This window comes from Phocoena phocoena, chromosome 1, assembly GCF_963924675.1.
Source record: "Phocoena phocoena chromosome 1, mPhoPho1.1, whole genome shotgun sequence".
Lineage (NCBI taxonomy): Eukaryota > Metazoa > Chordata > Mammalia > Artiodactyla > Phocoenidae > Phocoena > Phocoena phocoena.
The window spans coordinates 185,238,800-185,251,192 of NC_089219.1; positions in this window are offsets into that span (position 1 = coordinate 185,238,800).

Sequence of the window (12,393 nt, forward strand, 5' to 3'; positions counted from 1 at the left end):
AGTGTGCCCTCCACGCCCGCGAGTCCTTTGCGTTGACTTACTGGTCCTGTGTGATGCCTGGTGCACCTGAGAAGTGGCTGTGTCCTCGGCTGCGGGGCTGGAGCGGTGGGGTTTCCGTGCCAGATACTCCAATAAAGTCTGTCTTTGTGAGGCGGAGCTGGTGAGGAAGGTTCTTTTGTGCTGAATTTCGTGAGCAGAGGATCTGGCCAGGTCCCTGGGGGGCAGGGGGTGGGGTTGTGGGGGAAGCTCTCTGCGTCCCCGGGCAGGATGGAAGCAGGAGTTGAAGCTCCTTGGTCCCCCTACGCCCGGGGCCCGAGGAGCTGGGCTCTGGGGGTCCCTCCCCGAGAAGGACCCGGGGCCACGGCAGCCCCTGGGGGTTCCGAGACTGTGCTCAGTGATGGGAGGGGCTGAGCCTCCTCAGAGCCGTTCTGGGGGGAGAAACAGCCCCTCTTCTCCAAAGCTGGATGAGGTAGGGGGCGGGGGGGGGGTGGACTGCCCAGGTCACAACGGGGCGGGGAGGGTAGCTCGCATCGGCTGCCTCCATGCCTGCCCTGCAGGGACCGCTCTGGAACCCAGCGCAGCGCCCCCTGGAGCCTCGATGCCCAGGATGGGCGTGGGCCCCAGAGCTGAGGCACCAAGTGTCAGGTGAGGCATCCCTTCCGCCGGCCCTCGCGGCGGCCCCGGGGCAGGGCGTGAGGCTGGGCAGATGCCCATGGGTAGGCTGGCCCCACTGTGCCCTCTGCCCTCCCTGGGCTCCAGGGACTGCGGCTTTGGGGGCCGGGGCGCTCCATTCTGGGGTGGGCTCCGAGGGGACACAGCCCAGGGTCTCTGGAAAAGTGTGAGCATCCCAATCTCAGACCTGAACTTCTTCCACCAAACTGAGTCGTGGATCACGGCCCAGATTTTGTGGATTCTGTGTTTTAGACCATTATAAGGAGTGAGGCCCAGGGAAACCGTGACCAGTGTCCCCAGGGTGCATGCCGAGGGGGAAGCTCCCCGTCAAAGGAAGCAACCAAGTCCAGCGAGTAGGATGGGGCGGCAGGAGGAGACGGGCCCCTGGAGGGTCCTGTGGGGGCTGGGGACCCAGTGTCCAGCGTGGGAGACGCGGCCAGGCAGCACTAACCTCCTGCTCCCAGGCAGGACCTGGGCAGACATCTGGGGGCTGTTAGCCCCCCAGCCGCAGGGCAGAATGGGATTATGAATTGGGCAAGGGGTCGGGGGCTTCAGGATTTCAGCAGCGAGCCTCCCAAGGCAGAGCAATGGGAGGCCACCTCTGAGTCTGAACCATCCACATGCAGAGAGGTGGGGAGGAAGCAGGGCCCTTAGAGGGTCCCCACTTCCCAGCGGGGGGGAGCGGGGAGCTGGCAGTGGGACCGGAGGGGGCACCGCTCAGCCAGTTGCCTTTCCTTTTCTGCAGCCCGCCCTGGCTGCCGCCCCGAGTGCGCAGATGGATTCACCTCCCAACAAGCGAAAATTAAACAGGTCACCTTTTCACCATTGGCTGACCGTGTCTCTTGGAACCCTAACTTAGCAGGTGAGTTAGCCCAGGAAGGGGCTGTGTCTCAGCTCCCAGCGGCTCAGAGGTGATGGTGCTTGGTTGCCCAGCCCTCGCTGGGGACTCATTGATCGGCGCGAGTCTGCCCACTCCTGGCTGCCCAGTCGCAGCTCTGGTCTCTGCATGCCTGTCCTTTTTGAGACCTGCCTCCCTGAGGGGCCTGGAGCTGGATGGGGTCCAGGACATTGTCTGGGGCTCTTGGCCGTTCAGGAGAGCCACGGCAGACCTCTAGACCCACCGGTGTGTCAGCAAGTCCCAGATCCCACCCCTGAATTCCCGACTCTTAAATCCAGCTGCCCGGTGACATTTCCACTTTGATGCCTCGTAGGCGTCCCAGCTACGCTCCCTCCGGACTCTGTTGCCAGCCCCAGACCTGCCCCACCCACTAGCGCAGTCCCTCAGGCTCCACATCTGCGCTTCTGTGTTCTCTCACACCCAGCTCACTGCTCTCCCTTCTTGGTCCTGCCTTCCACATAGATACAGAGTCTGAGCGCTTTCTCCTACCTGCCCTGGTCCCAGCCCCCATCACCCCTCCCTTGGGTTATTACCGTGCACCCCCTGCCACGCTCCACACCATCCCCCCAACTCTCTCGTCTCAACTCAATGGCCAGGGTGATTCTGTTGAACAAAGCAGACCACCTGCCACTGTTTTACCGGGAACCTACCCAGGGCTCCATCCCTTACAGAGCAAAACCCAGAGTCCCTACAGCCATCCTTACAGTGGCCTCGCGAGGACCTCCTGACCTGTGCCCTGACCGCTCTGCCTTCGTGGCTGGCCACTCTCCCTGCTCCCCCAACTCCAGGCTCCAGGCCTCCGGGCTGTTGCAGGAACATATCAGGCGTGGTCCTGCCCCAGGGCCTTTGCGAGGGCTGCTCTTCTGGCCTAGAAAGTTCTTTCCCCAGATATCTGTAGGGCTTGCTCCTCACGGCCTCCAGGGCCACTCAGGTTCAGTCAGTGAGATTTTCTCTGACCTCCTGTGTGTACATACACATACATATATATGTGTATATGCATACACACAAAAGCGTATGGGCAGACGCAGAAGTAATTCCTCCACGAGGACACGAAACAATGTCCCGTGAAGGGACCTGTTGATATGTCCACGCTACGTCTGTAAGCTCTGCCTGAAAGAGCACATTTCACGTAAAAGGTGCTCAATGCAACGTGTGAAAAAGAAAGCACTTACTGATCTCCTACTGTGGGCCAGAGGCCGTTCTAAATTTTTTACGTGAACGAATTGATTTAACCATCATAACAGACACTGTGATTACCATCCCCGAGTTAAAGGAGAATTTAATTTGCTCAAGATTTCTCCTTTATTTATCATTACCCTGTGTTAATTATTTATTGTTATCATTTATTATTTATCATTATGCTTTCGTTCATTTAGTCCTCACAACAGTGACGGGGCGGTCATCCTCTCCACTGTACAGACGGGGAAGCGAGCCGAGGGGCTTTAACTCGGGAAGGTCGCAGGGCTCGTAAAGCACAGGGCCGTGAATTCGGGCACTTGAAACAGAGCGGCTGTGCTGTGCCTTTAACCCCACCTGCACACCCAGGGTGCTCTGCGGCAGGAATGGCCTGACCTCAGGCTTAGTGGCCGGTGTTGCTTCGGGTCCCAGGGCTGCCGCCACCTCCGTCCTCTTGCTTCACCCGCTCCCGACGGCCATGGGTGGACAGGCCTATTCTTAGCCTCACCCCCTCCCCCCGTCTGTGTGTCCACACCTGGGTCCCCGCTCAGAGAGGCTCGCCCGAGGGTTACACCAGCCCAATCGTCAAGGGAGACGCTGAGGCTGATTTGACGTTTCCAGTCCCCTCCCATTCAGGGGTTTCTATCTGCGGCCCCTGGGGGTGACTTAAAGGACTCTCCCTTTCCATTGCTGTCCTATCCCGGCCGTACCTGATGCAGAAAATCTCTTAACCAAGTCCCCACGTAGTTGCCTTTCCACGGAGGCTCCTGAGGTCCACTCTCGGCCACAGGCCTGGAGCAGCTAGTTCTTGGAGCTGGGGCACCCACGCTGGACCCCGACGACTGCCGAGCCCTCTTGGCCGAGGGTGGGGGGAAGGGGGTTTCTGCTCTCCTGTTGCACCGAGAGAATCAGCCAGGCCTCTTCCCAGCTGCAGGATTGCGCCAGTCGGAAAGGGAAGCCTATGAGTGTATTCTGGAATTTCTGGGACAAGAACAGGTGGTAAGGAAATTCTCTGGAGCTTTTTGAGAGCTGCGGAGGAAAGTAGGAAAAAACGAGGGCTCACGCTTCCTTGGGTTTTGGATATTAGCCCTGGCTTGGAAGCTGCCTGACTTGGCCTCTTAGGCGGCCAGGCCAGCGGACAGGTGCCGGGCAAAAGTGTCTGCCTCGTGGGCCCCCGTCCCCGGACGCCTACGGAGGGGCCGGGCCACGGTGAACGCCAGGGCGGGGCCTGCGCCCGGCGTGGGGCAGGGTCTGGGGGCGGGCGGCAGCGGGGCCGCAGGCAGAGGTTTGAGTGTCCTTCCATCCTAGTTCGACGTCGACACGCTGAAGTTCCTGAGCCGGGGCTGGTGTCCCTCTCTGAGGGGAATTCTCCTTTCCTCCTGGCCCTTCCAGACATTAATCCTTGAAGAATCCACGGAGGCCTTGGTCAGCACCGTGCGTCCGCAAGCCATGCTCTGCATCGCGGCCCTGAGGTTCCCCAGGCTGTTCCCTCCCCCGAGCCACAGGGTCTCTGCTGCGGGAGCACTGGGGCTGTGAGGAGGGCAAGGCTTGGGGACCTGAGCTCTGGGCTGTGGGTGGCAGGGCCCATGACCACCACCTGGCCTCCCAGCCTCCTGGGGTGGGATGCCCCCAGCTTTCACTGTTAGAAAGCTGTTAGGACATCAGTGTGGGGAAGGCTCCCCAAGAAGCCAGGGCCCCCTTCCCTGGCAGGGAAGCGTGTGGGGCTCAGGTCCCACTGTTTCCTGTGCCTCAGGGAGAGGGCAGAGCAGTCTCCCCCGGGGCCCTCGACACTAACCTGTCCTCCAAAGCCCTCCTGCGGCTCCTCCCCTCCCCTCCAGCCAGGTGAACCTGCCGCTCCACCTGTCCCAGAAGCTGGACCTGGCCAAGGCCGGCCTCTCCAGCATCATCCCCCTGCCGCCCATCACGCCCAGTCTGGACCGCAAGGACAGTGCTAGTCTCTACATCCAGGTACCCACCTTGGCCCATCTGCCGGGGCTGATCTGCCCCCGAGGAGCCCACCCACCCACCGTCCTCTTCTCTCCAGGCCTCCCTCCCCGTCTCCCCGGGCTGCCCACCCTCCCCATCTCCCCGGGGTTGGTTCCTGCTCGCACGCAGCCCACGTCCTCCTCTCACGAGGGCTACGTTTCTCTAGTTCCATGACAGCCCCAGTCTCAGGAGGAGACAGTCTGGCGATAAACCCACAGATTCTATGGAATTACTGGCCAATATAGACTTGGCCAGATCTTCCCGAGAATTTTCAGTTTTAAAGCTGGAAGTTTCCTTGATCGAAAACGTTAGAGAACGAATCTCTGATGGTGAGGGCCCCGTGGGGCTGTATTTGTTGGCAAGAACTGCCCAGTGCCCACTGCTGCTCTCTGGCCTGCCAGTGGAGCAGGTCCGGGCTTCAGTGAGGTCAAGAAAGGCCAGCGCTTGGGAAGCTGGGAGTGTGGAGGCAGAGCTGGCCGGGCTTCCCTTCCCCGTGGGGAGGGGTCTGAGGGGGATGGGGTGCCCCAGGGAGCTGTCCATCCTCTGACACCCCACGTCCCCCACTTGCCAGACCATCCAGACCTTAGATGATGTGTTACAGGCTCTTGTACTGGAGCGTCGTCCTGCAGAGCTTCCTGGAGGTGAGTGTCCACAGCAGTCAGGGAAATTGAAGTCCTGTGTTAAACCTGGTGTGTTGGGGGGAGCAAAGGAACATTAGGACGGTCTGGGGGCCGCTCCAGCCAAAGGCCATCGGTCCTCAAACCTCCACAGTTGTGACTGTCACCCGGAGACAGGTTCCTGTGTCTCCTCCCTCTGTCTTCATAGAGTCTCCCAAATATTCTCAGTTATGATAAATTGTCACCTGTAGGGGTGAGTGTGAATTTGAGAAATAGCCCAGAGTCACTTGAAGCCAACTTTCATGAGCAAGACGGGAATTAATTACGATAATATAATTTGGGATATAATATTAAGTGTGACTAAAGATAAGGAGACAAGATTGCCCAGATATCTAATTTTTTAAATTAATTAGTTAATTAATTTGGGCTGCACTGGGTCTCTGTTGCAGCACCCGAGCTTCTCTAGTTGCGGCACGTGGGCTCAGCAGTTGCGGTGCGCGGGTTTAGTGGCGGCATGTGGGATCTAGTTTCCCGACCAGGGATCGAGCCTGGGCCCCCTGCATTGGGAGCGTGGAGTCTTACCCACTGGACCACCAGGGAAGTCCCTGCCCATATATCTCACTAAAGAACTTTGATGAGGGCCGTATCTGGAGAGGAACCGTGTCTACGTTGGGACATCGTTCTTTTGGAATGTATCATTTCTTGTATTTTTTTCATGTTTAATGATGTTTATTGTTTTCTTTCTAATTTTACAAGCAAAGCATGTTCATTGCAGAAAACTAGAAATACATGAACTCTGTTGCCAGCTGAGGCCTCCCTCCTGTCGTTTCTTTGGCCTACCTGCTGCAGCAGGAGGCTCCTGTGTGTGTTTAAGGGGGTCGGGGATGTGGACTCAGGACTAAGAAGGGAGGGACTTCCCTGGTGGCGCAGTGGTTAAGAATCCACCTGCAGGGCTTCCCTGGTGGCGCAGTGGTTGGGAGTCCGCCTGCCGATGCGGGGGACACGGGTTTGTGCCCCGGTCCGGGAAGATCCCACATGCCGTGGAGCGGCTGGGCCCGTGAGCCATGGCCACTGAGTCTGCGCGTCCGGAACCTGTGCTCCGCGACGGGAGAGGCCACAGCAGTGAGAGGCCCGCGTACCGCAAAAAAAATAAAAAAAAAAAAAAAAAAAAAAAAAAAGAATCCACCTGCAAAGGCAGGGGACACGGGTTCGAGCCCTGGTCCGGGAAGATCCCACATGCCGCGGAGCAATGAAGCCCTTGCACACAACTACTAAACCTGCACTCTAGAGCCCGTGAGCCACAACTACTGAGCCCACGCGCCACAACTACTGAGCCCGTGCGCCACAACTACTGAGCCCGCGCGCCTAGAGCCCGTGCTCCGCGACAAGAGAAGCCGCCGCAATAAGCCCGCGCACCGCAACGAAGAGTGGTCCCTGCTCACTAAAAAGACTAGGAAGGGAGGGGGCGGTGCTCCCACGTGTGTGGATGGGGTCTCCTCGCTCTCCTTCCAGATCATCCTGCCTTGCTTGGTACGGTCGGAGAAAGTGCACGAACAGTCCCGGGCCTTGGGGGCCATTTCCCGGCTGCTGAGGCTTACCTGCAATTTCCCTGAGCTGTCGGTGAGTGCCTGGGGCGGCGGAAGGCTGACCCCTGCCTCTGTGCACATGGGACACCCAACTGGGGCTCTGCAGGGGGCCCTGGAGGGTGACCAGAGCGCCTTTTTCTCCCCCCCACCCCGCGCCTGTAAGCTCCAATCGGGTACACGCATCTCAGCCCTGGTGGGGGACCTCGGCCTAGAGAGCCGGGCTGGGTCCACAGCTCCCGTTGGCTACCGTGTCCCAGGGGTCTGGCCGCTCCACTCCCCTGGGTGCTGACTTGGAAGGTCTCCTTTACCAGTACAGTGCGGAGCTGGTGGGTGGGCACCCACAGCAGATGTCGAGCGATATGTGTGGGGAGGGGATGGTGGCCCCCGGGGGTGGGGGGGGAGGAGCCCCCTGTGGACGGCTGGGTGCACCCAGTGTCCTCTTCCTGCCGCACATGGCAGAGTTCTCGATGAGCGGGCAGCTCATGGGCACCCTAGGCCTCTTCTGCATGAACCCCAACCAGGAGATCAGCATGGGGGCCTTAGAGGCCTGCACTACCTGTTCAAAATCCTCGTGCTTCATAGAAGTAAGTGTTATGAGCCTGGATTGCCTCGTGGCCGTGGCCGTGGGACCCTCTGGTTCGTAGGAGTGACAAGGACGACCGTGGAGACCCCATGTGGTGCTGGGGGCATCAAAGGGCCTGCCTCTCTCACAGCTGCAATGCTGTAAATGTGCTTTATCTAGATGGACCCCAAGTGCAGTGCTGAGGCAATGCCCTCTTTTCAGAGGTTCCAGGAGAGTCTTGGGAGAACAGCGAGCTAGGCTTGCAGCCACCTATGAGATCAACTTGAATCCTCAGTGTCTCTCAGCTGTCCCACTGCCACCGTGAGGTGTGAAGCTGGGAAAAGGAGGCTCCTTTCTCACGGAACAAACTTGGGCATCCCTGATCTAGGCTTTCTCTGCCCCAGGAAAACCAAAGATACAGACCACCACACACACTTACAGAGGTGCCACAGGAATTTGCAAGTCTCCCCCAAAAGGAGTTTCAGGAACTTGACGTTTTGTGATTGAATAGGGTGTATTTCCTGGTTGCCTAGCAGCGGGTAGAGGGGGGAACGTGGTACAGAAGCAGCAGCTGCTAGAGGACCAGGCATCTCACCGTCACACTCCCCCTCCACCCACTGGCCTGGCACTAGGGACCAGGGAACCCTCCTTGTTCTGTTGGGCAAACGTCATCCCACCTATAAACCCTCTTGATCTCTGACGTTTGCAGGGGAGAGGGCAGGGCGTGTTCCTTTTTCCCTGTTAAGGCCCTGCCCCGAACTGTTGGTTTTGGGTCGGAGGCATGAAACACAAGACAGAGGACATCCTGAAGGATCTGCTGAAGCATTTCCGAGCGGAACGGTTTGCCAACATACAGGATCTCACAGTGGTAACCCTCGGCCTCCACCGAGTATGGGATGCCCAGATGGGGAGCCTCGGCAGGGGAGGAAGAGGCCTGGGGCGCAGAGGGGTAATCCCCAGTGCGGGGACGGGCCCCCAAAGTTCACGGAATGCTGAGGGGAACGCAGCGGGGGCGAGGCTGAAGGAGGCTCCCGTCTCTGACTTTGGAGGGCAGCACTTAGAGGCTTGGGGTGACCCGACGCCTGCACCGGGCTTTTCTACAGCCCCGGCTCCCCGGCCGGCCCCCGGCACACAGTGGAAAGCTGTGGGTGTGACACTTCCTTTCCCAGGAGCGCCCCCATGGTTCCCGGCCCCAGGCATCACTGGCCTTCTCTCCAAGCCGCTCTCTGCCCTTTGCCACTGACCAGAGACGGGCTCCCAGGGCGGGGAGGCCCCCATTGGAGGTAGCACGGCGTCCAGAACAGAGAGGGCCCAGAACCGGTCCGTGTTCTGCAGTGGATGGCCTGGCTCTGAGCCCGGGAGCCTGGGCGCGTGAACCGCAGCTGAGAAGTGCTGACATCGGCTTGCACACCCCGGCTCCTTTGCCCGGCAAGGCTCTGACGGGCGCGTGAGGATGCGCTGAACCGGCAGCTGAGCTGGGACGTTATCTTTGTGGAGGGGGTGGGGAGGGTCCCTCCCAGGGAACTCAGCTTGGACGTTTCTGGCAGAGCCGACCCTGATGAGAGGAGTGATCACCCACTTGGAGGATCTAGACTTCAGGGAAATCTCTTCTCTGAGAGACTGTTTTGGGCGCTGGGTGGGTCTCCGTACAGCAACATAGCAACTGGGAAAATCATTACCACCCTGATTTTTCAACTTCTCATTGGTAGGAGAAAGGGTGCAGGTACAGCCAAAGGACGGCCTGGCTTTCCTCCCACCCTGGGTCCCTCGGAGTTCACTGAGTCCCGTGCCCGCAGGGCTGACCTCACCGCCGTCCGTCTCCTCTCTCCATGCCCCTCGGGGTCTCCTCCTTGCCCTGCTCTGTAACACCTTGCACTGAGCCTCCCCGTCTCTCCAGATTGCCCGGTCCGCCCTCTGCCTTACGGCCACCTTGATGGGCTGGTCAAAGCTCAAAGCGATATTTGCCGAGAAAGACGTCTGGAGCGTCCTCAGAGCCCTGGTAAGTCGCGGCTCCCACAGCGCCTGCTCCTGGGCAGGGAGGCCGGGGCACCCAGCCGTGTGGGTCTTTTTCCTGCGGCTTCCGGGTTTGCAGTGGTGCGGTGATGAGATGCCCACTGGCCGTCCACTCTGCGCCCAGCACCTACATGTGGCTCCTGCCCCACCCCGCTCCCGTTGCTTCCTGTCTGAGTTGGGGAACTGGGCACACAAGTGGATCATTCTGGAATAGTCAAGTAAAGGCTGAAAGAGAGGAATGTACTTCGTAATGCAAGGTGGGAGCGCGCTGAGCCCAGTCTGGGGGTTGAAGGAAGGCTTCCTGCAGAGCTGTCCTCTGGGGGCAGTGGGGAGTGGAGGGCGAGGTAACACTGCGGCAAAGGGCTGGGCTCAGGAGTGCAGGTGAGGTGCTGCCCTACAGGGGGCGTGGAGCAGCGGGGCAGGGCTCTCACTCTGTCCCTGGGGCCTGGGCCACCTCATCTGATAGGACTTGATAATGGGAAATGAGGGCGGGAGAGCCCAGCGTGTGGGGAGCTACAAGTGGCTTGGAACCATTAAAGCAGGAGCAGAAAACTCAAATGCCTCCGGGCCACACAGGTAACATCAAGCAGAGAAGCAGGCCAGGTGGGTCTGGAGGGCTGAGGGTCGTGGTGCAGCTCCGGCCCTGCTTCTCGGCCTCGTTAGAGCACGCGTTCGACAACAGCCCCTTACTATCCTGAAGTGAAATGTGTGGGTAATATCACCGCCTCTACAGACTCCCAAAGTAAAGAGATATGAAACCCTAGCTCCAGAGGAGAAATGAAAGTACTTTTTCATAGAATGTAACATAACATGACGTGATAACATGGCAGGATGTGGCCGTGATATAAGCGTGGCCGTGCCCGGCCCAGCGCCTCTAGGAGACGTGACGTGGGGCCTCCTGCCCGCGGGTGGACCAGCTACAAACGCAGGTCGTGTGTTGGGGACGCAAATAGTGACCCAACGAGTGTTGCCGCTGGGGATGTGACTTCCAAAGTGATGGACGATTTTTGGCGAGGTTCTGAAAATGTGGAGTACAGCCTTGCTTTGATCTATATTGTAGCTGCGTCCCTAGAAAATCCAGTGTGTATCTGAACCATAAAAAGTACTCTGTGTTTCTTTAAAAGACAGAGTCAAGTTCTGGGCACAGACGATTAGAAATAAGGTTTTGATTGCACAGGTATCAGTAGGACATGAGGAACCGTGTCCTTCCCCTCATCCCTCTGGCGATGGCACAGTCCCCAGCTGAGAAGGCTGAGACCCCCTGATTGCATCTATGAGAAAACGTGGGCTCAGGGTCGCTACATCTTCCACTTCGCTGTAGGAAGTGGAAATCCTGATTTTAGGTGCAATTTCCCACGTTTATATTGGCAACTAATTTAGAATGTTTGAAACACTGTGCAGAGCAGACGGAAACATCTGCGGGCTGGCTTGGCTCATGGGTGCCGGGGTGCCGTCCTGGTACCGGACCACAGAGCAGGAAGCAGGAGGCTGGGTCGTACGGTTTGGTGGAGGTTGGGACACAAGAGCAGGACTTGACGCTGTAGGAATCGGGGAGCCATCGAAGCACTAAGCATGGGGGTCACGTGGTCGAATGGCCGCGCATTTTTGACAGACCGCCTGGCGGCAGGTTGGGGGATAAGTTCCCGGGACAGGACTGAGTCTGGGCCGGGGGCCAGGGAGAGGTGATGGGGTCATGGAGACGAAGACGTGGGGGGTTAGCCAGACTTGGAGGCTGATTTGATGTGGAGCGTGCAGGTAAGGGTGGACTCCCAGGCTCCTAACACAGGAGAGTGCTGGCGTCGGAGGCTGAGGGGAGAATCCAGGGGTAGGACCAGGTGTGGAGGGGACGCCAGTGGCTCGACTCGTACACGTGGAGTCAGTAAGGCTTGTGGGGTTCGTCCCACTGGACGTCAGACACGGGTCACTGACGCAGGGAGAGCGGGCTGGGCCGTGGGCAGGGACGTGCACTTGAATGGCAGGTGGAAGCTGCAGCCCTGAGCCTGGACTCGCACAGCGGGACAGGCACGTAGTCAGCATTGGGATTCCAGGACCCAGCGAGAGTCTAGGAAAGAGAATCCGGCAGAGGAGTGGAAGAGGGACGAGAAGAGAGGAGCGTCACGGTCACCCAAGAGGAGAAGCTTCGGGAAATGATGGTGACCGTAGCATGAGTGTAGGAAGAAAGACGCTGGGGGGGCCCGTTGGGTTTGGACCACAGGGGATGCTGGGACCTTTGCAGGCGCAGGGTCAGTGGGGGGCGCGGTGGAGAGAGGGGCCCAGGGAGCAGGAACCCAAGGGTTCTTGGGGCGGCTTCCAAAGATGCGGATGAGTAGTGGGCCAGCTCAGCTTCACCACACCTCCAACCAGTGCGGTCCTGCCTTTGTCGGTTTGGGATGTAGAGTTTCCAGTTAGGGTTTTTATTGGAAGAAAAGGTTCTACTGCCAAAAAAATCTGAAAAACCACGGATGTAGCCTCGACGCAGAGTGAAAAAGAGTGTCGGGTGTAGCCAGGAAGGAAAAGCAGGGGACGGGGGCGGGGCTGGTGGTCTTTGCAAAGGGAAGACGCGTCATCCTCGGAACCTTCAAGGGAGGAGCACGGATAAACACAGAGGTGGGAGCCTTCCCAGGCGTGGAAGGAAGGTAGTAAAACACTTAAGTGCACACGGCACCGCGGGGCCCTGTTTAAACAGTGGTGTAGACACCATGGGTTCTCCTGCCGCCTGAGGCAGGTGACCTGGAGATTGAAGATTTTAAGCCGAGATGTAAATAAACGATATAGAAGCCATAGGATTGGAGGGGAAAATGTGTGAGCCAGAGATTGGGGTGATTCTGTGTGAGTTTCATGCGTCCTCCAGGGAACGTGGTTGCCGGGGCTCCATCCGTCCGG